General features: G+C 40.3%; 1 pseudogene across 1 annotated transcript in view; it reads left to right on the forward strand.

The window, feature by feature from the left end:
• LOC309607487 (malignant T-cell-amplified sequence 1 pseudogene) overlaps nucleotides 1–23,897 on the forward strand; it is a 28,975-nt pseudogene continuing 5,078 nt past the window's right edge. The window contains exon 1 of the transcript in view: nucleotides 1–23,897. This exon is cut by the window's right edge and continues 5,078 nt beyond it. The product of the transcript in view is annotated as a malignant T-cell-amplified sequence 1 pseudogene (transcript).

Below are 23,897 nucleotides of genomic sequence, written 5' to 3' on the forward strand. Positions count from 1 at the left end.
CCAACCCCCAACCGTCCTGGCCTGTGGGTGAGCAGACAAGCCTCTAGGGCTGGTGAGTGCTGGTCAGCACTGATCTTCTCTGTGGGAATCTCTCTGCTTTGCTCTCTGCACCCCTGTTGTTCCACTCTCCTCTGTGGCTGCAAAGCTTCCCCCCCGCCACCATCCCCCCACCCCCCGTTTCCACCAGTGAAGGGGCTTCCTAGTGTGTGGAAACTTTTCCTCCTTCACAGTTCCCTCCTAGTGGTGCAGGGCCCATCCCTATTCTTTTGTCTCTGTTTTTATCATTTTTCTTTTACCCTACCCAGGTACGTTGGGAGTTTCTTGCCTTTGGGGAAGTCTGAGGTCTTCTGCATGCGTTTAGTAGGTGTTCTGTAGGAGTTCTTCCACATGTAGATGTATTTCTGATGTATTTGTAAGGAGGAAGATGATCTCCACATCTTACTCTTCCACCATCTTGAAAGTCTCTCCAAATGTCAAATTCTAATTAAAGTTCTTTTGACCTCCTTTGGGGACCTACCTTTGGGGTGCTCCAAAGGGCCCCTGGAACATCCTAAAGAGAGGTCCTAAACTAATTGAGTTCATTTAGTATGATAAATTACATAGGAAACATTATCAAATGAGTACTAAATCTTCTTATGTTGTATTGTATGGGTAAATATTATTAATTCTAGTAATTATATGGAACTCCTGAAAATCTGGTATGTTGATAAAATATCATAAGTCATAATTCTAATTATTATAACTAAATTTCTTTGTCAATTGCATTGTGATCAGATGTTTAACCATGCCTTTTAAGTCTTTTATCATTCATAGACTGTTAAACTGATGCTTCACACAATTGCTTCATCTTCAAGAAGATTCATAGAAAAAACTTTTTGACAAGTACAGGTTTCTGGTAACTTTCATATCATGCCACTGAATTGGGTAAACCTGATGGCTTTATAAAAATGTTAATTACATGAGATTGAGTAAACTGATGGATATGGTGATGATTTTTCAGTTTTGTTAATCTCTCACCTCACTTTATGTCCAGAAATCCCCAATGATAATTTTTTCACCTCCTGGCTTTTGAGTCTTGAACCCTGTGCTTCCTTCCATAATACCCATCTCCAGTTTCTCCAAGAGTTGCTCTTTACATCTATCGCACTCCCTTCACTCCAGGTCTTGGCAGCTTATGCACTGCTATGGACAGCCTATTGGGTTGACCATTATCCAGAAACCCACATTATAAACTTTGTAGTTACTCAATCTCAAGGAATACAACCCAGTGTAGGAAGACTTGTTATAGGACATAAGCTCTATAGACAAGAGATCCCTCCTAAAGGGAATCCTGGTAACTGCTCTGCACTCATACAAATGCCCTCTCCTGGTAATAGGGGGCAATGGGTGGCAAGGGCGCCTTGCACAAATAATTTATTTTGACCAGAGATGTCTGGTTAGGCAATGGGAGAGTAGAAGACGCTCAAAACCCCATTTGGTTCTAAGGGAATTCTGGGGACCCTCTGAACCCTTCAGGTTAAAGCCTCTTGGTAAATATTTGCAGGACACCAGATTCCATTTCTGGGAGAGCTCTTTTGTTCTCAGTTGCAGTTTGCTCAACATGGGAGGATCCCCTTCTAAACCAGAAGGAACACCTCTGGAGTGTATCCTTAAGAAATGGAAAAATTTTAAGATAGGTGGGCTAAGAAAGGAAAGACTTAAATTTTACTGTAACACTGCCTGGCCTTTATATAGGTTGAGAGATGGAAAAAAATGGCCTGAAATTGGGTCTCTAAGTTATAACACCATCTTGCAATTGGATCTTTACTGTCACAAGAATGGAAAATGGACTGAAGCTCCCTATGTTCAAGCCTTCATGGTCCTTTATCAAAATCCTTCTCTATGCCGCTCCTGTAATCAAAAGCCTGGGAAATCAGAAAACACTCTCGACAGTTTAGATGATCCAGTTCTAACATTCCCCAACTCTCAGGGGGAAACCAAGCCTCCCCTGCTTTTCCAGAGCCACCTACTTCTCCAGATCCCTCTGACCAGACCCAACCTCCACCTCCCTATGTCCCTTTATATCTTTCATTACCCCACGAAGGAGAGACTAGTCCCTCTGGGGTAACACATAGTGGAACTTCCTATCACCCAGGATCAGGAAAAATATGCACTCTTAAGGAAGTGGCAAATGGAGAAGGGACAATCAGAGTACATGTGTCCTCTTTAACTCATTTAGCTCAATGCAAACAGAGACTGGGCCAATTTCTGAAGACGGTAGTATGTTTGCTGAAGGGTTTTAGGCCCTAATTCTAGCCTTTGATTTAACTTTGAAGGATGCCCAAATAGTCCTATCTACTTGTTGTACTCCTGAGGAAAAACAGAATTTGGGCAGCAACCCAGGGGCACAGCGATCAGCTTGCCAGGGACCAACTCCAATGTTTTGTTATGGGTGCAGGTGCAGTCCCAGATAAGGAGCTTCATTGGGATTATAATTCCCTGCAAGGAACAGAAGCCAGGAACCACATGATCCAATTTGTATTAGAAGGGATGAGAAAGCATATTAAAAAGCCAGTTAACTATGTAAGTTTAAAGGAGTGACCCAAGAAGAAAAAGAAAATCTAGTCCTCTTTCAGGAATGGCTTGTGGAGGCTTTTAGAAAATTTATTAACATTGATCCCTCTACTCCCGAGGGTCAGTTCCTGCTGGGACAACGTTTTATCAGCTAGTTTGCCCCTGATACTAGGCAGAAACTCCAAAAATTACAATTAGGCACATGAACCCCTATGATCCAACTCCTAGTGGTGGCCTTTGGGGTATTTAATAACTGAGATCAAGCTGAGGAGGAAGAGAAAACCTAATGTGGAAACAGGCAGGCCAGGGCTCATGTTAAACTGATAGCCATTGCTGTCAGACATGCTTTGCAGCCTTAGGGCAACCCAAGGTGGCCAAGAAAGTTTAACCATCCCCCTGAAAGTAAAAATCATCAAGGGGGAATGCTTCAAATGCAAGTCAACTGGCCACTGGGCCCATAAATGCCAGAAAGAGCCCCCCAGCCCATGCCCAGCTTGCAAACAAACAGGTCATTGAAAGTGGGAGTGCCCTCAGTCCCAAAGGGAAAGGGGGACTCCTGCTCCTGAGACGGTCATGCTAGATGACTGAGGCAGCTTGGGGATTCTGGTGGCTCTCCCCGACAAGATGTCTATCTCCATTGAGTAGCCCCTGGTGGTCCTTGACACTTGAAGTGGCAAGTAAGAAAATGATTTTTTAAATTGATACAAGAGCCAGTTAATCTGTACTGATCTCTCATGCTGGACCTCTTTCCTCCAAAAGCTGTACAGTGACCAGTGTCAATGGAAAGCCTCACACATTACTTCACCGGGCCTCTCACTTACCAATTTGAACAAGGCTTGATCTCACATGCTTTTTTAGTTATGCCTGAGTGTCCTACCCCAATACTGGGGAGAGACCTTCTGGGCTCCCTCTGGACCATGTTACAGTTAGGAGGCCCTGCGAATCCCCTTTTCTTGACTCTGACAAAAACAAATCAGCTGGAAGAACAAGGGTCTATTCCCAGCCATATTCTACATGCAGTAAACCCTGCAGTTTGAGACAAAGAAATCCCTGGGAAGACTATAGATGCCCAACTTTTAAAAATTAGCCTTAAGCCAGAAGCCACTTACCCTAACAAGAGACAATACCCCATAACGTTGGAAACAAAAAAGGGTTTACTCCTCATAGATAAATTCTTAAAACATGGCCTCTTGGTGCCCTGTCAGTCTCTGTGCCAATACTCCTATTCTGCCAGTTGTTATGCCAAATAGGGAATATCAAATAGTACAAGACCTTAGATCAGTAAATGATGCGGTGGTCCCTATACATACCCTTGTGGCCAATCCTTATAATATATTAGTCCAGGTTCCTGGAGATGCCAAATGGTTTACCATCCTTGACCTCAAGGATGCCTTCTTTTGCATCCCAGTTCATCCTTCATCACAGTATCTATTTGCCTCTGAGTGGACTAACACCAACTCGGGCCAAATACAACAAGATAGCTGGACAGTATTGCCTCAGGTGTTTCAGGACAGCGTACACTTGTTTGCACAGGTCCTAGGAAAAGAACTAAGGGAAAGACACCTAAAAGAAAGGGCTATTCTACAGTATGTAGATGATATATTAATATGTAGCCCCACCATGGAGGCCTCAGATCATATTACCTATTAAAGTCCTAAATTTCCTTGGAGCCCAGGGTTACAGGGTCTCCCAGAAAGATACAAATCTAAAAACAACAAGTTAAATATCTGGGATATATTATAAGCCCTGGAAGTAGACAAATACCTCCAGATACAAAACAAGCTATATTAGGCCTAAGCACCCTAAAGACAAAGAAACATCTTCGTACCTTCTTAAGAAAGGCAGAATTTTGTAGAATTTGGATTCCAGGATTGGGCTAATGGCTAAGCTCCTATCTGAAGTCACTAAAGGCCCAGATACAGAACAATTACTTTGGACTGGGAAACAAGAGAAGTGTTTTAATAATATCAAACAGGCCCTCACCAGAGCTCCTGATCTGGGTAGCCCCAATTTTAAAAAGCCATTCATCTTGTACCTAGCTGAAAAGCAGGGGACAACTCTGGGGGGTTCTTATACAGAAGCTAGAAGAAGTTACTCAAACTATAGGTTATTTTTCCAAACAACTAGATTCCATGGCCCAAGGTTGGACTAGCTGCCAGTGTTTTTTTTAGTGGAAGAAGCTAACGAGCTTACCTTTGGACAGTCCAGACCCCTCATCAAGTTTTAGGGATTCTGGAGATTAAAGGCCACCACTGGCTAACTGGAAGCCACCTTACTAAGTACCAGGATTTGCTCCTTGACTCCCCAGAGGTAACCCTCAAAACTTGCCACACTCTCAACCCAGCTACACTGATGCCTGCTGAAAGCCCCAAACTAACACATTCCTGCCTCAAAACCCTTGACCAGGTTTGTGCCTTTAAGCCTGATCTAACAGACCAGGCTATAGAAAACCCTGAGGAGGAATGGTTTACTGACAGCAGTAGTGTATAATTAACCACCAGTCCTTGTTATTCAATATGGGAGGGAAATTGAGAACTGGTTCCCTAGTTTGTTATTCCACAAGGTATAAAAAACTTTCTGACAGGATGTTTTCATTTTCTCATAACCTTTCTCTTTTCAGTTATACTGAATTATGTTATATTTCACCTAGTGCTCTGTTGTCTTCCATACTGTTGTAAATCTGTGACTAAGACTTTTTGTTCCAAGGAGACCTAGGACCTACAGGCTCAGACCTTCCATTTTAAAACTAGAAAAACATGTTACATTTTACCCTGAGATTTAACTTGATTCCTTTCCTTTCTAGACCATTTAGTGGCGATTGTTCTTCTTCTCCTTTTTGGTCCTTGTTTGTTTAACCTTTTGGTTAAGTTTGTGTCTTCTAGGCTCCAAAAGTTTCAAGTGAGGATCATGATGGCTCAAAGAATTCAGCCCATTCCCGTGGACGGTGGCCCAGGTCCCTACAGGTCCTTGGAGCAGTGAGCAAGAGACTTCTACACCTTTAGGGTAGGCTAGGGTCTGCAGGCCCTATCCAGCAGGAAGAAGTTTCAGAAGAGACCTTTGGCCCCTTACCCCTTAAGAATAAGGGGTATAACATCCCTCGGGGGCGGGGAATGAAACAAGCTGGAACCTGGGACCTGGGACGCCTTGCTGAAGTGTTTGTACTTGGATAAATGTGTCCTCAAGCAACAAAATACAAAGAAAATATAAGGGATGAAAAATCACTTTGTGCATGTGCAGTTGGGACAAATTATGAACAGTAAAATACAAAAAGACCAAAACCCCAACTGCAACTTCTGAGGAGCCAGGAGCAAAATCAGGGTACTGGGAGCAAAAGCAGGGTACTGTTCATGCACCCTGCACATAACACCACCAAGGAGGTGGGCAGACCACCTAAGCCACCTCTCTGGCCAGACCCCTGGACCCACCCCTACCCTCACCCCATATAAGGAACCAGCTTGTCCCCTCTCACAGAGTGAACAAGAGACCCTGTTTCTTGTTTTTTCTCCCTCCTGTTGCAGCAGGAGCCCCAATAAAGCATTGCATGAATTTCTTGTCTGGCTTCTTATCAATTTCTATTTGTTAAGGAGGCCAAGAACCCAGGTCGGTAAAATTCTACTGTGAATTTTAGTTGCAGTCTTTGAACCAGGAGGCCATTATGTAGACCAGCCTTCCTTAAATGTTTTTATTTTAAATCCCATGTCGACTTCTGCTAATAGAATATCCCCTTCCCCATTGCTTACGCCTCCTCCAATCATGTTACATACAGAAGGCTTTACCTGTAAAAGTAGGATATTTTTTCTACAGAGAACTATGGGTACATTTTCTTTATAGGAAAGGCCTTTTAAATCACTTTATTCCACTGGATATTTTCATAAAACGAATGAACAAAACAATAATTTCAACCTTTGGAACTAAAAGATAAATTCATAAACTTAGTCTTTCTGTTTGAATTTAAACTTGTTTGAATCCAGCAGGAACAGAAAGCTTCAGACTGTGTCTCTGTCTCTATTAGTGGCCCCAAATCACTCAGGTTCCCAGGCCCATAGCCTGAGACTCTCCTCCTAGACTCCCTCACCCCAGACTCCTCACATCCAAACAATCACTAAGTCCTATTGATGTGTCCCTCCTGATGACACAATTTGTCTTCTGAATCCCCTGACATGAAGCCACTTTCTCTCTCTCTCTGTCTCTCCCCTTCTCACTCTCATACTCTTTTGTTCCTAATGTTCATCCTATTGGGCTCCAGAGTCTTTGAGCCCCTGATCTATAGGGCATATGATGCTTATTTTTCCAGTACTAGTTATCAAAAGGGAATGACTTCTACTCTGAAGATGTTTGTGGAAATGGCTCCACAAAGGAGACCCACAGTTTGGACCAAGCTCCTTTACCCAAGCTTTGGTTTGCTATGTGACCTTGAAAAAAGTAGTATCTTTAGATGTTATACTAGGTGTTCTCTGCATTAGTTGGCCATTGCTTCATAACAAACTATCCTCAAACTCAGTAACTTAAAAAAAAAAAAAAAAACAAAAACAACCTAGTTATTTAGCATAGGTTAAAAGTTTGGCTAAAATTGACTGACACAAACCAGACTTGGCTGGGAGGCTCAGCTGGACGATTTTGTGCATCTGCAGGTCAGATCATCCAGGCCAGGCTCAAATGGAGCATCTCTCCCCACACGTCTCTTGTCCTCCTTGTCCAGCTAAAGCAAGTTCTTCTCAGGGTGATGTCGACTCTACTTTCTGTCCCAACTGTCACCCCCCCCCCAAGTGAACTCACCACCATCTCTTGCCTGAATTATAATGCCCAATTTTCCCTTTGCCCTCCAAAAGTTGGTCTCCTTCATCTCACCACCCAATCTATTAAATGTGATCTTTTAAAAATACAAACCTAATCCATCTTAAAACTTCAATAGTTTCTCATTTTCATGAGGGGCAAGGTCACAAGACCTTCCACAAATGGTCCCTACCTTTCTCTTCATCCTCGCCTACCAGCCATCCTGAATTTTAGCTCCTTGCTCTATATTTTCCCCCAATTCAAGGTTTTGCATATGCTCTTCCTGCTGTCTGGAGAACTCCTCTCCATGTCCTTTGTTCAACCAACTCATCATTTTATCTTCATATTAGATATCTCTTCTTCAGGGAAGCCTTCCCTAACCCTTCCCATCAGCTTCTAGAGCACCTGTATTTGCCCTCTGTAATATCTATCATACTTGTCAGTTCTTATTTAATTTCCCTGCTGGACTGAAAACTGTGAAGACAGGGCTGCGTCTTGCTCATTGGTTTCTTCCTGGCACCTGGCACTAGTTGGTTCTCGGTCAATACTGAATGAATGAATTGAAAGATGAATGAAAGTGGTGTGGTGGAAAGGGCCTGCCTCTGCGATGATCCAGAGATTCTGCATATCTCCAGAGGATTTGGAGATTGGGTTATATAACCTCTAGCGTTTGTCAACTCTGACAGGTTTTAATCTTTAGACTTAAGCACAGTCTGTCCATTTTGCTCCTGGATTTGGGTTGACCATCAGTTTTACTGAGTGACTTGAGATGCCGCATGAGGCTATGAATGAGAGAGTTAAAAGTGACAGCTGTTTCATTGCAGGTAAGTACTTACCTAAAGCAATCTACATCATTTCTGTGATTTTATTTCAGTTCTATAGTCCAGAGAACAATAGCCATCAGAACAACATAGTCATGCACTTGGCTATATAGTTTCCTGGGTATTAAAGCACTATAGGTCGAATGTGGCTTTATTCAAAGCTTTCAACCTTGGGTCTTCTGAAATGGGGAATATTCAGGGCAAGACTCAGCCAGCCACACCTACACCTAAAATCTCTGAGAGGCTTAAACCCCTGTTTGTGGCTTTTTACGTGACAGAATTCTCATTTGTATCTGTCCACAGATCCCAAATGCATAGTTAATGTTACCTGAGTCACAGAAATTAGCTCTATATTATCAAGGATTTGGACATGTTTAAACCCATTTCTGTGGTTTAATTAACCTGAAGCAACCACCTCTTAAAGGCCTGCAGAACAAGTTAAGTCTTCTTGGTCGACTGACTCCGTGACTAAAACCTGGGAGAAAGTCTCTAAGGGAACTGTTTTCCTGCTGGCCATTTGATACTTTGAGGGGAGAGTTTCAAATATGGGCTTGTGTTTCCAATTAGCACTTGCTTTAATTAATGAAGTATAAATCAAAGTTAAGATCCATTAGTATCTTTGTGGGAAACAGAGTCGTTACTGAATGACCACATATTCTACGGATGCAGTGTGGAAAGTGCCCCATAGTGCACACACCAAGGCTGAGAGAATCTACCCCATGACAGTCAGTTGAGGAGGAGATTACATTTCCCACATCACCAAGTTTATCATCCACTCAATGGTCATTCTCACACAGCAGCCCCAAGACTGCTCATGGACGGTTTAGAGGGTAACAGAACCAGGGCCTACAAAGACCTGCACTAGTCCTACAGGTGCATAGACTTTATCCAACAGCAAAAGCATCCTGATGTGAAAGTTGCATAGCCCAGTAGAATAACTACGTGTTTAATCTATTTTGGATATACCCTCAAAACAAAACCTACAATCTATGGATGAGCCAGCAAACACTATCTTTCAATGTGTGCATGAGAAGGATGTGGACCCAGATGGTTCATGCTTGACTCACATGACTGTGAGAATTAAAATGACATGGAGAGCTGTTCAGTAGCAGGTCAGCTAAACATTCAGAGATATTTTAGTTTCTCTGAATATTTATATGAGCCTGTTCCAAACCTTAACACACAAATAACTAATTGACTTAGTAGTGCTTACAAAAGGAAACAAGAAATCACTCTGATAGTGTCTAGGTATCTCACAATCTCCCCAGAAGTCAAGTAAGTTATTCAGTACATTATTTGCATATGCTTTGAAAGAATGTGATTCCAGGGATAAAAGAATATAAATGATGTCTTTATTACTTTGGACATACTCAGAGAGCACAGTCTTCAGAAATGGCTAAACATTAAATGCACTTGGAGAACATATATATATAAATTATTGTGCGTCACCCCTCACTACTGGGTCAGAACCTGAGAAGAGGGAAGTGCCAAGAAATTTGTGTTTTTGAAAGTTTTTAAGAAACTTCCCAGGTGATTCTCATGACCACTCAGGTTTTGGGATGCAGTATGAGGGCAGCACTTCTCCAACCTCAATGTGCAGTGGAATCACCTGGGGTGTGTTAGACTGAAGATTCTGAGTCACACAGTCTGGGGTAAGGCATGAGATTCAGAGTATCCATGAGCCGCCTAGGTCAGGTCCTAGGTGAGGCCAGAAAATGATGTGGGCAGAGGCGGAGATCAAGAAAAGCTTCATGAACCAGATGATATCTGAGCTGGGTCTCCAAGGGTAAGTTATTGGTTAGGCAGGGCCCGGCTCTGAGTAAGACTCAAATACATGATGAATGAATGAATGAATGAATGAACATCTCCCCCAAAAAGAGCAAGCTGGGGCAGTCTGTCCAGGCCAAAGCTTGGAATCACAGGGCACACTGGGGGAACAGTGGAGGGAACAGTGAAGAGAGGCTCTGGCATGATGTTTGCCTCACCCCTGTCATGGCTGTCTTGCTGACTCAATAGCATTTATTCTGGCTGCTGAGGAGCCCTTGTCTGTCCTCTGCTCTGGGACACTGCTCATTAGCAACACCCAACTCAGTGTTCCCATGTGCAATTGCACTCACCTCGAGGGGGTTGTGTGAAGAAAGGAAGGTCAGTGTGCAGTTCAAGGATGAAAAGAGGAAGGAGAGGATGCTGGAAATTCCTACAGCACTGGGGTCATGCGTTGGGAGCCTGGTGGGGTGGGTAAGACAGTTTTTGCAGCTCAAGGATCCAGCTGGTGGTGACTTTCCTCACAGAGAGGGATATCAGCAAGAGAAGACCGTCATGGGTAAGGGCTGAACTCAGTTTGGGACAAGATGACTTTGAGAGGCTTGGGAGACATGGGGCAGAGATGTCTGGGAGGAGCTGGATGTAGAGGATAAAGGTGTAACAGAGGGTCAGGGTTGAAGCTTGTAACTCATATGAGATGTGTAGGGGTACAGTGGAAGGGATCTGAGGATGTTGAGAAAGTTGCTTAAGTGAGGTCCTCAAGGTGAAGACACATCAATGTTCATTTCACAGCCTCCTGGTGCCTAACACCTCCCGGCTCAGGGAGGTCACTCAGTAAACATTGACCCAAATTCACCTATATTTCTTTGAATCACTGGAATAGAATTTGCTGAATTCAACAGATTGGTCACCCGAACTCAGGTGAATTAGGTAGGAAAGTGAAATCAAGGTTTATAAATAAAAGCATATATAGATACTCAAACAAAACTAAGACTCAGCATTAAAAACTAAAACTCTCAACCTCATAAAGTAAAAACTAAGCCCACTGTAGTAGTTACATATTTAGTTTTTTTAAGGAACCTCCATACTGTTCTCCAAAATGGTAGTACCAATTTACATTCCCACCAACAGTGTAGGAGGTTTCTCTTTTATCCACACCCTCTCCAGCATTTATTGTTTGTAGATTTTTTGATGATGGCCATTCTGACTGGTGTGAGGTGAAACCTCATTGTAGTTTTGATTTGCATTTCACTAATAATTAGAGATGTTGAGCATCTTTTCATGTGCTTTTTGGATATCTGTATGTCCTCTTTGGAAAAAAATATCTATTTAGGTCTTCTGCCCATTTTTTGATTGGGTTGTTTTTTTGAAATTGAGCTGCATGTGCTGTTTGTATATTTTGGAGATTAATCCCTTGTCAGTTGCTTCATTTGCAAATATTTTCTCCCATTCTCTGGATTCTCTTTTCATTTATTTATGGTTTCCTCTGCTGTGCAAAAGCTTTTAAGTTTAATTATGTCCCATTTGTTTTGTTTTTTTTTTCTTATTAGTCATCAATTTTATACACATTAGTGTATACATGTCAATCCCAATCGCCCAATTCATCACACAACCACCCCCACCATCCCGCCACTTTCCCCGCTTGGTGCCCAAACGTTCGTTTTCTACATCTGTGTCTCAATTTCCGTCCTGCAAACTGGTTCATCTGTACCATTTTTCTAGGTTCCACATATATGCGTCAATATACGATATGTGTTTTTCTCTTTCTGACTTATTTCACTCTGTATGACAGTCTCTAGATCCATCCACGTCTCAACAAATGACCCAATTTCGTTCCTTTTTATGGCTGAGTAATATTCCATTGTATATATGTACTACATCTTCTTTATCCATTCGTCTGTCGATGGGCATTTAGGTTGCTTCCATGACCTGGCTATTGTAAATAATGCTGCAATGAACATTGGGGTGCATGTGTCTTTTTGAATTATGGTTTTCTCTGCGTATATGCCCAGTAGTGGGATTGCTGGATCATATGATAATTCTATTTTTAGTTTTTTAAGGAACCTCCATACTGTTCTCCATAGTGGCTGTATCAATTTACATTCCGACCAACAGTGCAAGAGGGTTCCCTTTTGTCCACACTCTCTCCAGCATTTGTTGTTTGTAGGTTTTCTAATGATGCTCATTCTAACTGGTGTGAGGTGATACCTCACTGTAGTTTTGATTTGCATTTCTCTAATAATTAGTGATGTTGAGCAGCTTTTCATGTGCTTCTTGGCCATTTGTATGTCTTCTTTGGAGAAATGTCTGTTTAGGTCTTCTGCCCATTTTTGGATTGGGTTGTTTGTTTTTTTAATATTGAGCTGCATAAACTATTTATATATTTTGGAGATTAATCACTTGTCCGTTTGCAAATATTTTCTCCCATTCTGAGGGTTGTCTTTTCGTCTTGTTTATGGTTTCCTTTGCTGTGCAAAAGCTTTGAAGTTTCATTAGGTCCCGTTTGTTTATTTTTGTTTATATTTCCATTACTCTAGGAGGTGGATCAAAAAAGATCTTGCTATGATTTATGTCAAAGAGTGTTCTTCCTGTTTTCCTCTAAGAGTTTTATAGTGTCCAGTCTTACATTTAGGTCTCTAATCCATTTTGAGTTTATTTTTGTGTATGGTGTTAGGGAGTGTTCTAATTTCATTCTTTTACATGTAGCTGTCCAGTTTTCCCAGCACCACTTACTGAAGAGGCTGTCTTTTCTCCATTGTATATCCTTGCCTCCTTTGTCATAGATTAGTTGACCATAGGTGCATGGGTTTATCTCTGGGCTTTCTAACTTGTTCCATTGACCTATGTTTCTGTTTTTGTACCAGTACCATATTGTCTTGATTACTGTAGTTTTATAGCATAGTCTGAAGTCAGGGAGACTGATTCCTCCAACTCCGTTTTTTTCCCTCAAGACTGCTTTGGCTATTCGGGGTCTTTTGTGTCTCCATGCAAATTTTAAAAGCTTTTGTTCTAGTTCCGTAAAAAATGCCATTGGTAATTTGATAGGGATTACATTGAATCTGTACATTGCTTTGGGTAGTATAGTCATTTTCACAATATTGATTCTTCCAATCCAAGAACATGGTATATCTCTCCATCTGTTGGTATCACCTTTAATTTCTTTCATCAGTGTCTTATAGTTTTCTGCATACAGGTCTTTTGTCTCTCAAGGTAGGTTTATTCCTGGGTATTTTATTCGTTTTGTTGCAATGGTAAATGGGAGTGTTTCCTTAATTTCTCTCTCAGATTTTTCATCATTAGTGTGTAGGAATGCAAGAGATTTCTGTGCATTAATTTTGTATCCTGCAACCTTACCAAATTCATTGATTAGCTCTAGTAGTTTTCTGGTGGCCTCTTTAGGATTCTCTATGTATACTATCATGTCACCTGCAAACAGTGACAGTTTTACTTCTTCTTTTCCAATTTGTATTCCTTTTATTTCTTTTTCTTCTCTGATTGCCATGGCTAGGACTTCCAAAACTATTTTGAATAACAGTGGTGAGAGTGGACATACTTGTCTTGTTCCTGATCTTAGAGGAAATGCTTTCAGTTTTTCAAAATTGAGAATGATGTTTGCTATGGGTTTGTCATATATGACCTTTATTATGTTGAGGTAGGTTCCCTCTATGCCCACTTTCTGGAGAGTTTTTATCATAAATGGGTGTTGAATTTTGTCAAAACTTTTTCTGCATCTACTGAGATGATCATATGGTTTTTATTCTTAAATTTGTTAATATGATGTATCACATTGATTGATTTGCTTGTATTGAAGAATCCTTGCATCCCTGGGTTAAATCCCACTTGATCATGGTGTATGATCCTTTCAGTGCGTTGTTCGATTCTGTTTGCTAGTATTTTGTTGAGGATTTTTGTGTCTATATTCATCAGTGATATTGGTCTGTAATTTTCGTTTTTGGTAGTATCTTTGTCTGGTTTTGGTATCACAGTGATAGTGACCTCATAGAATGAGTTTGTGAGTGTTCCTTCCTCTGAAAATTTTTGGAAGAGTTTGAGGAGGATTGGTGTTAGCTCTTCTCTAAATATTTGATAGAATTCACCTGTGAAGCCATCTGGTCCTGGACTTTTGTTTGTTGGAAGATTTTTAATCACAGATTCAAGTTCATTACTTGTGATAGGTCTGTTCATATTTTCTGTTTCTTCCTGGTTCAGTCTTGGAAGGTTATACCTTTCTAAGAATTTGTCCATTTCTTCCAGGTTGTCCATTTTATTGGCATAGAGTTGCTTGTAGTAGTCCCTTAGGATGCTTTGTATTTCTGCAGTGTCTCTTGTAACTTCCCCTTTTTCATTTCTAATTATATTGATTTGAGTCCTCTCCCTCTTTTTCTTGATGAGTCTGGCTAATGGTGTATCAATTTTGTTTATCTTCTCAAAGAACCAGCTTTTAGTTTTATTGATCTTTGCTATTGTTTTCTTTGTTTCTATTTCATTTATTTCTGCTCTGATCTTTATGATTTCTTTCCTTCTGCTAACTTTGGGTTTTGTTTTTTCTTCTTTCTCTAGTTTCTTTAGGTGTAAGGTTAGATTGTTTACTTGAGATTTTTCTTGTTTCTTTAGGTAGGCTTGTATAGCTATAAACTTCCCTCTTAGAACTGCTTTTGCTGCATCTCATAGGTTTTGGGTCGTCGTGTTTTCATTGTCATTTGTCTCTAGGTATTTTTTGATTTCCTCTTTGATTTCTTCAGTGATCTCTTGGTTATTTAGTAACGTATTGTTTAGCCTCCAAGTGTTTGTGTTTTTTACGTTTTTTCCCCTGTAATTCATTTCTAATCTCATAGTGTTGTGGTCAGAAAATATGCTTGGTATGATTTCAATTTTCTTAAATTTACTGAGGCGTGATTTGTGACCCAAGATGTGATCTATCCTGGAGAATGTTCCATGCGCACTTGAGAAGAAAGTGTAATCTGCTGTTTTGGGATGGAATGTCCTATAAATGTCAATTAAATCTATCTGGTCTATTGTGTCATTTAAAGCTTCTGTTTCCTTATTTATTTTCATTTTGGATGATCTGTCCATTGGTGTAAGTGAGGTGTTAAAGTCCCCCACTGTTATTGTGCTACTGTCAATTTCCTCTTTTATAGATGTTAACAGTTGCCTTATGTTTTGAGGTGTTCCTATGTTGGGTGCATATATATTTATAATTGTTACATCTTCTTCTTGGATTGATCCCCTGATCATTAGGTAGCGTCCTTCCTTGTCTCTTGTAACGTTCTTTATTTAAAGTCTATTTAATCTGATATGAGAATTGCTAGTCCAGCTTTCTTTTGATCTCCATTTGCATGGAATATCTTTTTCCATCCCCTCACTTTCAGTCTGAATGTGTCCCTAGGTTTGAAGTGGGTCTCTTGTAGACAGCATATAGATGGGTCTTGTTTTTGTATCCATTCAGCAAGCCTGTGTCTTTTGGTTGGAGCATTTAATCTATTCATATTTAAGGTAATTATTGATATGTATGTTCCTATGACCATTTTCTTAATTGTTTTGGGTTTGTTTTTGTAGGTCCTTTTCTTCTCTTGTGTTTCCCACTTAGAGAAGTTCCTTTAGCATTTGTTATAGAGCTGGTTTGGTGGTGCTGAATTCTCTTAGCTTTTGCTTGTCTGTAAAGCTTTTGATTCCTCCGTGAAATCTAAATGAGATCCTTGCCGTGTAGAGTAATCTTAGTTGTAGGTTCTTCCCTTTCATCACTTTAAGTATATCATGCCACTCCCTTCTGGCTTATAGATTTTCTGCTGAGAAGTCAGCTGTTAACCTTATAGGATTTCCCTTGTATGTTTTTTGTCATTTTTCCTTGTTGCTTTTAATAATTTTTCTTTGTCTTTGATTTTTGCCAATTTGATTACTATGTGTGTCGGCCTGTTTCTCCTTGGGTTTATCCTGTATGGGACTCTCTGCACTTCCTGGAGTTGGGTGGCTATTTCCTTTCCCATGTTTGTTAGGGAAGTTTTTGACTCTAATCCCTTCAAATATTTTCTCTCTCTCTTCTCCTTCTGGGACCCCTATAATGCGAATGTTGTTGTGTTTAATGTTGTCCCAGAGGTCTCTTAGGCTATCTCCATTCCTTTTCATTCTTTTTTCTTTATTCTGTTCCACAGCATTGAATTCCACCAATCTGTCTTCCAGATCACTTATCCGTTCTTCTGCCTCAGTTATTCTGCTCTTGGTTCCTTCTAATGTAGTTTTCATTTCAGTTATTGTATTGTTCATCTCTGTTTGTTTGTTCTTTAATTCTTCTAGGTCTTTGTTAAACATTTCTTGCATCTTCTCGATCTTTACCTCCATTCATTTTCCAAGGTCCTGGATCATCTTCACTATCATTATTCTGAATTCTTTTTCTGGAAGGTTGCCTATCTCCACTTCATTTAGTTGTTTTTCTAGGGTTTTATCTTGTTCCTTCATCTGGTACATAGTCATCTGCCTTTTCATATTGTCTATCTTTCTGTGAATGTGGTTTTGTTCCACAGGTTACAGGATTGTAGTTCTTCTTGCTTCTGCTGTCTGCACTCTCTCCCATTTGTTTATTTTTGTTTTTATTTTCATTACTCTAGGAGGTGGGTCAAAAAAATCTTGCTGCGATTTATATCAGAGAGTGTTCTCTCTATGTTTTCCTCTTAGAGTTTTATAGTATCCAGCCTTACATTTAGGTCTTTATTCCATTTTTAGTTTAGTTTTGTGTATAGTGTTAGAGAATGTTCTAATTTCATACTTTTACCTTGTAGCTGTCCAGTTTTCCCAGCACCACTTATTGAAGAGACTGTCTTTTCTCCACTATATTTTGCTGCCTCTTTTGTCACAGATTAGTTGACCATAAGTGTTTTGGTTTATCTCTGGGTTTCCTATCCTGTTCCATTGACCTATATTTCTTTTTTTGTGCCATTACCATACTGTTTTATGACTGTAGCTTTGTAGTATAGTCTGAAGTCAGGGATCCTGATTCCTCCATCTTCATATTTCTTTCTCAAGATTGCTTTGGCTATTCAGGGTCTTTTTTGTCTCCATACAAATTATAATTTTTTTTTGTTCTAATTCTGTGAAAAATGCCATTGGTTGTTTGATAAGGATTGCATTGAATCTGTAGATAGCTTTGGGTAGTATAGTCATTTTGACAATATTGGTTCTTATAGTCCAAGAACATGGTGTATCTTTCCATCTGTTTCTGTCATCTTCAATTTCTTTCATCAGCATCTTATAGTTTTCTGAGTACAGCTCTTTTGCTTCCTTAGGTGAGTTTATTCCTAGGTATTTGATTCTTTTTCATGTGATGGTAAATGAGATTGTTTCCTTAATTTCTCTTTCTGATGTTTTGTTGTTAGTGTATAGGAATGCAAGATATGCCTGTGTATTAATTCAGTTTCCTGTAACTTTACCAAATTCATTGATGAGCTCCAGTAGTTTTCTGATAGTGTTTTTAAGATTTTCTATACATAGTATCATGTCATCTGCAAACAGTGACAGTTTTACTTTTTTTTTGATTTGGTTTCCTTTTATTTCTTTTTCTTCTCTGATTGCTGTGACAGGACTTCCAAAACTATGTTGAACAAAAGTGGCTACAGTGGGCATCCTTGTATTCTTCCTGATCTTAGAGGAAATACTTTCAGTTTTTCACCATTGAGAATGATGTTAGCTGTGGGTTTTGCATATATGACCTTTATTATGTTGAGGTTGTTTCCCTCTATGCCCACTTTCTGGAGAGTTTTTATCATAAATTGGTGTTGAATTTTGTCAGAAGCTTTTCCTCCCTCTATTGTGAGGATCATATGTTTTTTATTGTTCAGTTCGTTAATGTGGAAATGTGGACCCTAATGTTCATTGCAGCACTATTTACAATAGTGAAGACATAGAAACAACCTAAATTTTTATTGATTGAACAATGGATAAAGAAGACATGGTATGTATATATATATAATGTGCTATTACTCAGCCAGAAAAAAAGAATGAAATAATACCTTTTGCAGCAACATGGATGGACTAGAGATTATCACACTAACTGAAGTAAGTCAAACAGGGAAAGTCAAATATCACATGATATCATTTATATGTGGAATCTATTAAAAATGATACAAATGAACATATTTACAAAACAGAAACAGACTCACAGATATAGAAATTAAACATGATTATCAAAAGAGAAACATGGGGGGAAATGATAAATTAAGAGATTGGGTTTAACCTATACACACTACTATATATCAAATGCATAACAACTAATAAGGACTTAATGTATAGCAAAGGGACCTCTACTCAATATTTTGTAATAACCTATATAGAAAAGAATCTGAAACAGAATATATATATATATATATATATATATCTTATTCACTTTGTTGTATACATGAACCTAACACAGCACTGTAAATTAACTATACTCCAAAATTTTTTTTAAAAACATCAAAAAAAAAAAAAAACCCAAAAACAAAACAAAACTAAGCCCACTATGGCACTCAGGGTCTTTGCACTTGCTGTTTTCTCAGTCTGGAATAATCTGCCCACTGCATTTCTTGATTTCTAAACACATTCTGAAATTTGCTCTAATGTCCCTCCTGACTTTATTTTTCTCCATGGCACATAGCACTGCCTGACTTTGTGTACATTTTATGTTTTTCTCTGGTCCCTCATGAATCTGTCACCTGCATGAGAATGGGCACCTCCCTCCTCCTGCTTAACCACTGCTGTGTCCCAGTGTCTGGAAAGGGCCTGGCACATCGTAGGGCCTCAGTAAATATGTGCTGGTTGAAGGAACACTGAGCGTGTAGTGGAGACAGCTGGATTCATCAAACATTGTCCCAGATCAAGAATGAAGGCATCAGAGGACAACATGCTGAAGGTCTTGGCTTCTTGTTCTGGAAATGTCTCATTGTTATTGCAAAGATGCAGCATCAGGCCCAGGAAAAGCAGCTGCTCTGTGTTTTGCACAGTCCTAAATATAATAACCAGCTACCTCCCACAGCTGTAATCAGAAGGCTGGATGTGTTGTCCAAGGCTCTCAGAGATATTTTGCATCCTCCCACTTTCTTCTGTCATTTCCCTATGAAACTCTCATGTCTCAGGACACCTCTAACAAATACCCTCCATTTGGTGGGAGCTGGTGCTGAGCTGTCAATATTTCCAGCCTAGAATGACCATAGCCTGTGCTTTGGAACATGGAAAACCTTCCCCTCTATTCCCAGCCCATCCAAATCTCAACTGTTCCTCAGCTCCTGCAGCCCACAGATATTTTCCAAGTCTCATTCAGCAGACGTGCTCCCATAGGTGTTGGGTACTGAGGCTCCTCCAGTCACCATAATACACCCAACCCTACATGAAGAGTCCATGGTCCTCTGTGTGTGGAGGGGTCCCTCCCATGCACTTCTTCTGGGACTGTTGCTGGACCTCCTTCTTCCTTGAACCAGTGCAAGGAGCTTGACTTCTCCATGCCTGTGAGTGTGGAAGGGTAGGAGAGGACAAGTGGCTTAAAGAGTCCAGTCCATTCTGCATCATGTGAGCCCATGATCCTGGTGAGTGGAAGCAAAGTGGATAGTTGGAACATTGGATCAGGGGGACTTGGCCTGCTTAGTGAGTCGGGATTTAGAGCATATTCAAATGGAGGCTGAACCTACTGGAAAATGTTGATGGTCAACAAACTCTTTCTGCATCTCCAGATATAAACACTCTTACTTCTGGCAACAGGGGAAGGGCAAATTATGTTCCAGGAAACTCCTCTCTAACCTCTGGGGAACATTTTGACAAAGTCTATGAAGATGCAACAAACCTCTGCTTTGGTTAAGAAGACATTGGATGATTTGAATATTGGCTTCAAAGGTACATTTTGGTAATGTACTACAGTATTTCCAAATTAAATCCTATTTTATGATTTAGAACCTATTGTACTAAAAGGACTGATAAATTATTTAATTCAGGCATTGGTAAAAATAAAAGCTAAGAGCTGAACAGTTTTAACATCAATTTCTATTTTTATAAATTTTACATTTTAGTCTACAACTGGGGCATGCATATCTATTTATCTATCTACCTTTCTCCCTCTCCCTCTCTCTGTAGTTTTAAGACGGGTGTCACTATTTGATAGGTACCAATTCTCCTGCAACATACAGACTTCATTCTTTAGGAGAAGTTATAATATTTGTTCATAACTGTGTAAGTGAGGAAGTGATGTATGGGTGGGCTGGGGTCAGTGTGATGTGGTGAAAGAAGGTAGGGAGTTGGCCAGGGAGGCTGGGCCCTGGCCTCTGGGCTCCTGCTTTGCCTGGACACTTGGGGCACCCTGATTCACTATTGATGCAGTAACAGGGGATCAAGAGGAGCAGTGTGAGCAGCCCTAGCTGATGTCTTCCATATACTTCTCTCCATTTACATCATGGGCAAAGAGTTCTCTCAAAGATCTTAAAAGTTCTGGATTCTTCTGTTTTCCTTAGTCTTCATTAGTCTTCTTGCCAAGGATGTCACTAACTTAATCAGTCTATGTATTATTAACATTAACATATATTATTGATATAAATATTCTATTAATATAAAATAGCATATCATATTTTATATACTAATTTACATTTTGTATACATATATACATATTGTATTAAGTTGTTATAATAAATTAAATTAATAAACATAAATTAATTAATATAATAATGTTAATATGTATTACACCTGTAGTCAGGCCTTTGCCTCATGTGTGGTCAGCTTCTGCCCAATGAGCCACAATTTCTTTGTCTGAAAAAATGAAGACTTGATGCCAAAGTGAAATGGGACGAGGGGGCAGGCAGAGAAGACCTTGCAATTACAGTGATGACACCACAACTGAATCACTCACGTGAAACACGAAGTATGTTCTCAAGACCAACTTGAACGACAGAGTCTTAAGGTAGTGGATGCAAACCACCTCGCCCTCCCCATGTACCCCATCTGGAGGGGGGGAGTGAAGAGGAGGAAGCATCCTTCAGGTATTTCTTCTCAGGACCCTCTCTGCCCTTCCCAGTCATTGTTTGAATGTTATGTTTTGCCATCTGGAGATCAATTTACTGCCTTACCACTGTTCTCCTCTTTCTTGTCTCTCTTTTATTTCCTTTCCTTGATTTTCTCAGGTCTGATGTCAGTCAGGCTCGGGCCCACAGCCAATCTTAAGAACCCTTCTTTCAAGTCAGCAAGCTGTCTATGTTGTCCATCTTCCTCCTTTCAGAGCCTGGCTGCTCAGTACCTTCTGTGACTGCAAAGTCTTTCCCTACTTTAAGTTTCCTCCCCTCCAGATCATCAGATCTGCAGGAAAACTAAGAGCATTTCTGAATTTACCTGAGTATGAGTGCTAGAGTGGATTAGAGGTTGTTAATGCTTTCCACTTAAACATGGGCAGTGAAATAAGAAAAACTCCCTTAATAAGATTATCATGATTAAATATATTCAAATTTGAGTGAGCCTATTCTCATATACTCAATTATCTATAATTTTACAATAAGAGATTTCTAACTTCAGATCTGCAAAGATTGGTCATTGGGAAATTTCTTAGATGTCATTTTTTCAGATGACAGACTAAACAAAGACTTAATGTAAAGAAACTTGCAAAATACCTAATTTGGTCAAAATTGTCCACCTACTTTTAGAGTGTTATTGTGTAACCATCCAGACAAATGTGAATTGCCAGAGAAAAGTCAAATAGAGACCTCTTTTTTTTCAGCCGAAAAGATGACAGTAAGAGGTAAGGTGAAGAAGCTGGCCCAGTGTGAGTGGTGGGATCAGGCAGTTTCAAACCTTATGGAGGAAGCAGTGGTGACAGCTTTGCCACTTCCTCCTCAGTGCTGGTCTCTAAGACCCCCACATGGGCAGGTTTTCTTGGTAAACTCAGGGTAAGTGTATCAACCATTCATTAAGCACTTCCTTAGCTTCACCCATGAGCTTCAAGGTTCACAAATTAGAGCCTCTGTCAGTCACTAAGCTGTGCTTTGTGCTTTCCTCAACTGAGGCTTATTCTGGTGCTTACACTTCCCGAGTGTACAGGTTGACAGAGGTATTACTTGAGACTGGGCTGTGACATTCCTGCGTCTGGCATAGAGCAGGCATTCCATGGACATTTACTGGGGACAAGGAGGGCTAAACTGTACAAGCATATACTCCTAAGCTGATTTGCATAGCTTGTGACTGCAGCGTAGCTCCAAAGATCTCTCTCCCTGCAGTGGGCACTATAAGCTCTCACAGTTTGTTTTATCTGCATGCACTTTTTCCCTCTGATAATAACACTCATGAGAGAAATTGAATCATTTGGGTAGTAACTTTCAACAAGAGTTGTCTCAGTGCCACTCATCTCAACATGTTTATTCACTTTCTGCATAAAGGTTTTAGTCAAATACTCTGTTTTAAAAAGTACAGACTTTACATTGTCTAAAGTTAAAACTATTTGCTCTTGCTTTAGAAGAGCAATTTCTCCACCTGGACACTAAAGACATACTGGGCTGGATGATATTTTGGTATGGAGGCTGTCTTATGAGTTGTGGGATGCTGAGCAACACACATGGTGTCTATCCACTAGCATGTCCTCAGTTGTGATAACACAAAATATCTCCAGACACTGCCACTTGTTCCTTGGGGTTGGTGGGTTGAGGCAAGATTGCCCCAGTTGAAAATCACTTCTTAAGTGACACCAGCAGATTGCAAGGAAAAGCAAAGTTTCTCTTCCTTACAGAGAAGCTAACTGTGACAGGTGGAAAAGCAGTGATGCAAGAGATTTTGGAGCTACAGTGCTCCCTATTTAGCTGGCAACAAGAACCTCTTCAGGGGCTAGGTGGAGTACCCATAGTGTCTGAAATAGATGGTGGTCCAGCTGCCAAAACTCTCACAGATGACAGGATAGTAATTGCTAGTCACCACCGAAACAAGCAGAGGGGCTTCCAGGTAGAAAGAAAGCAGAAAAAGCTGAAAACCACACCCTGACCCAGGGTTCATTAGTCACAGTAGCCAAGCTCCAAGCTCTACACAAAGTTAGTCACCCACCCACGAGATGTCTGCTAGGCTGTGGGAGGTTAGGGATGCAAGGGAGACCCTAAAACCTGGTAGAGGAATTCAGGTGGATGCCTCTGAACTTTGAACCCCAGACTTTTCTGACCCCTCTGAGCCTGCATTTGTTCAACCATCCTTATTAAGAACAGGTGCTGTCCCTCCATTCTCTTCTTGCAACTAGAATGATTGTTCCATCTCTTCATCTTTTCAACTTCTGCCCTGGAGAGAAATTGGTAAACACAAACAGCCCCCAAAAGTGCCGCAGTGTTCACATGAGTAGTCAAAGGAAGTAGTTGGAGGAGCAGAAGTAGTCAGATTTCCCTAGAGGCCCTAAACTGTGGCCAGCTATCTAACTTCCAGATAACAACAGCAGCTGCGACTATCCCTTTGGCATTCCAGGTGTAGGGGGTTTGCTGGGCCTTTACTAATTCTATTTTTCCCCATTCCCAACTCTTCCCTATCATTATCCCTTCACCTTGAATCATGTTCAAGAAATGTAATAAAAAAGAAAATGTGTCTAATTGCATACAGTTTAAAACCTGTTATTAAAGGTCTTAAGAACCAGTAGAGCAATTCCTAGGCATTGAACCATGCCTTAATCAAATCACACCTAAGAAGGATCTAGTTAAAATAGTGGGATGCCATGTACATATAGAAATTCTTACGGTGAATGGAGAGTTACTTTATTTAGAAAAAGAGAAGGACCTTTTTATCCAACCCTAAGGTTACTTCACAAATAGAGACAAAAAAAATCCCCTTCTTGCTACACCAGCAGGTTGATAAAGGAGCCATAAAGTTTGTACTCAGAAGAGCAGACATCATGTGTCTAGGCTTAACTTCTCCAGGAGCTAAGCTTTACTCTGCTGCAGTAGATATGATTGTTGCAATCATGGCAGAAGGAAAATAGCTTGCTCTGTGTGTTGAAATCATGAAGATGTCTGCAGATGATACCGTGAA

Source organism: Balaenoptera borealis, assembly GCF_965194805.1.
Source record: "Balaenoptera borealis genome assembly, chromosome: 12".
Classification (NCBI taxonomy): Eukaryota; Metazoa; Chordata; class Mammalia; order Artiodactyla; family Balaenopteridae; genus Balaenoptera; species Balaenoptera borealis.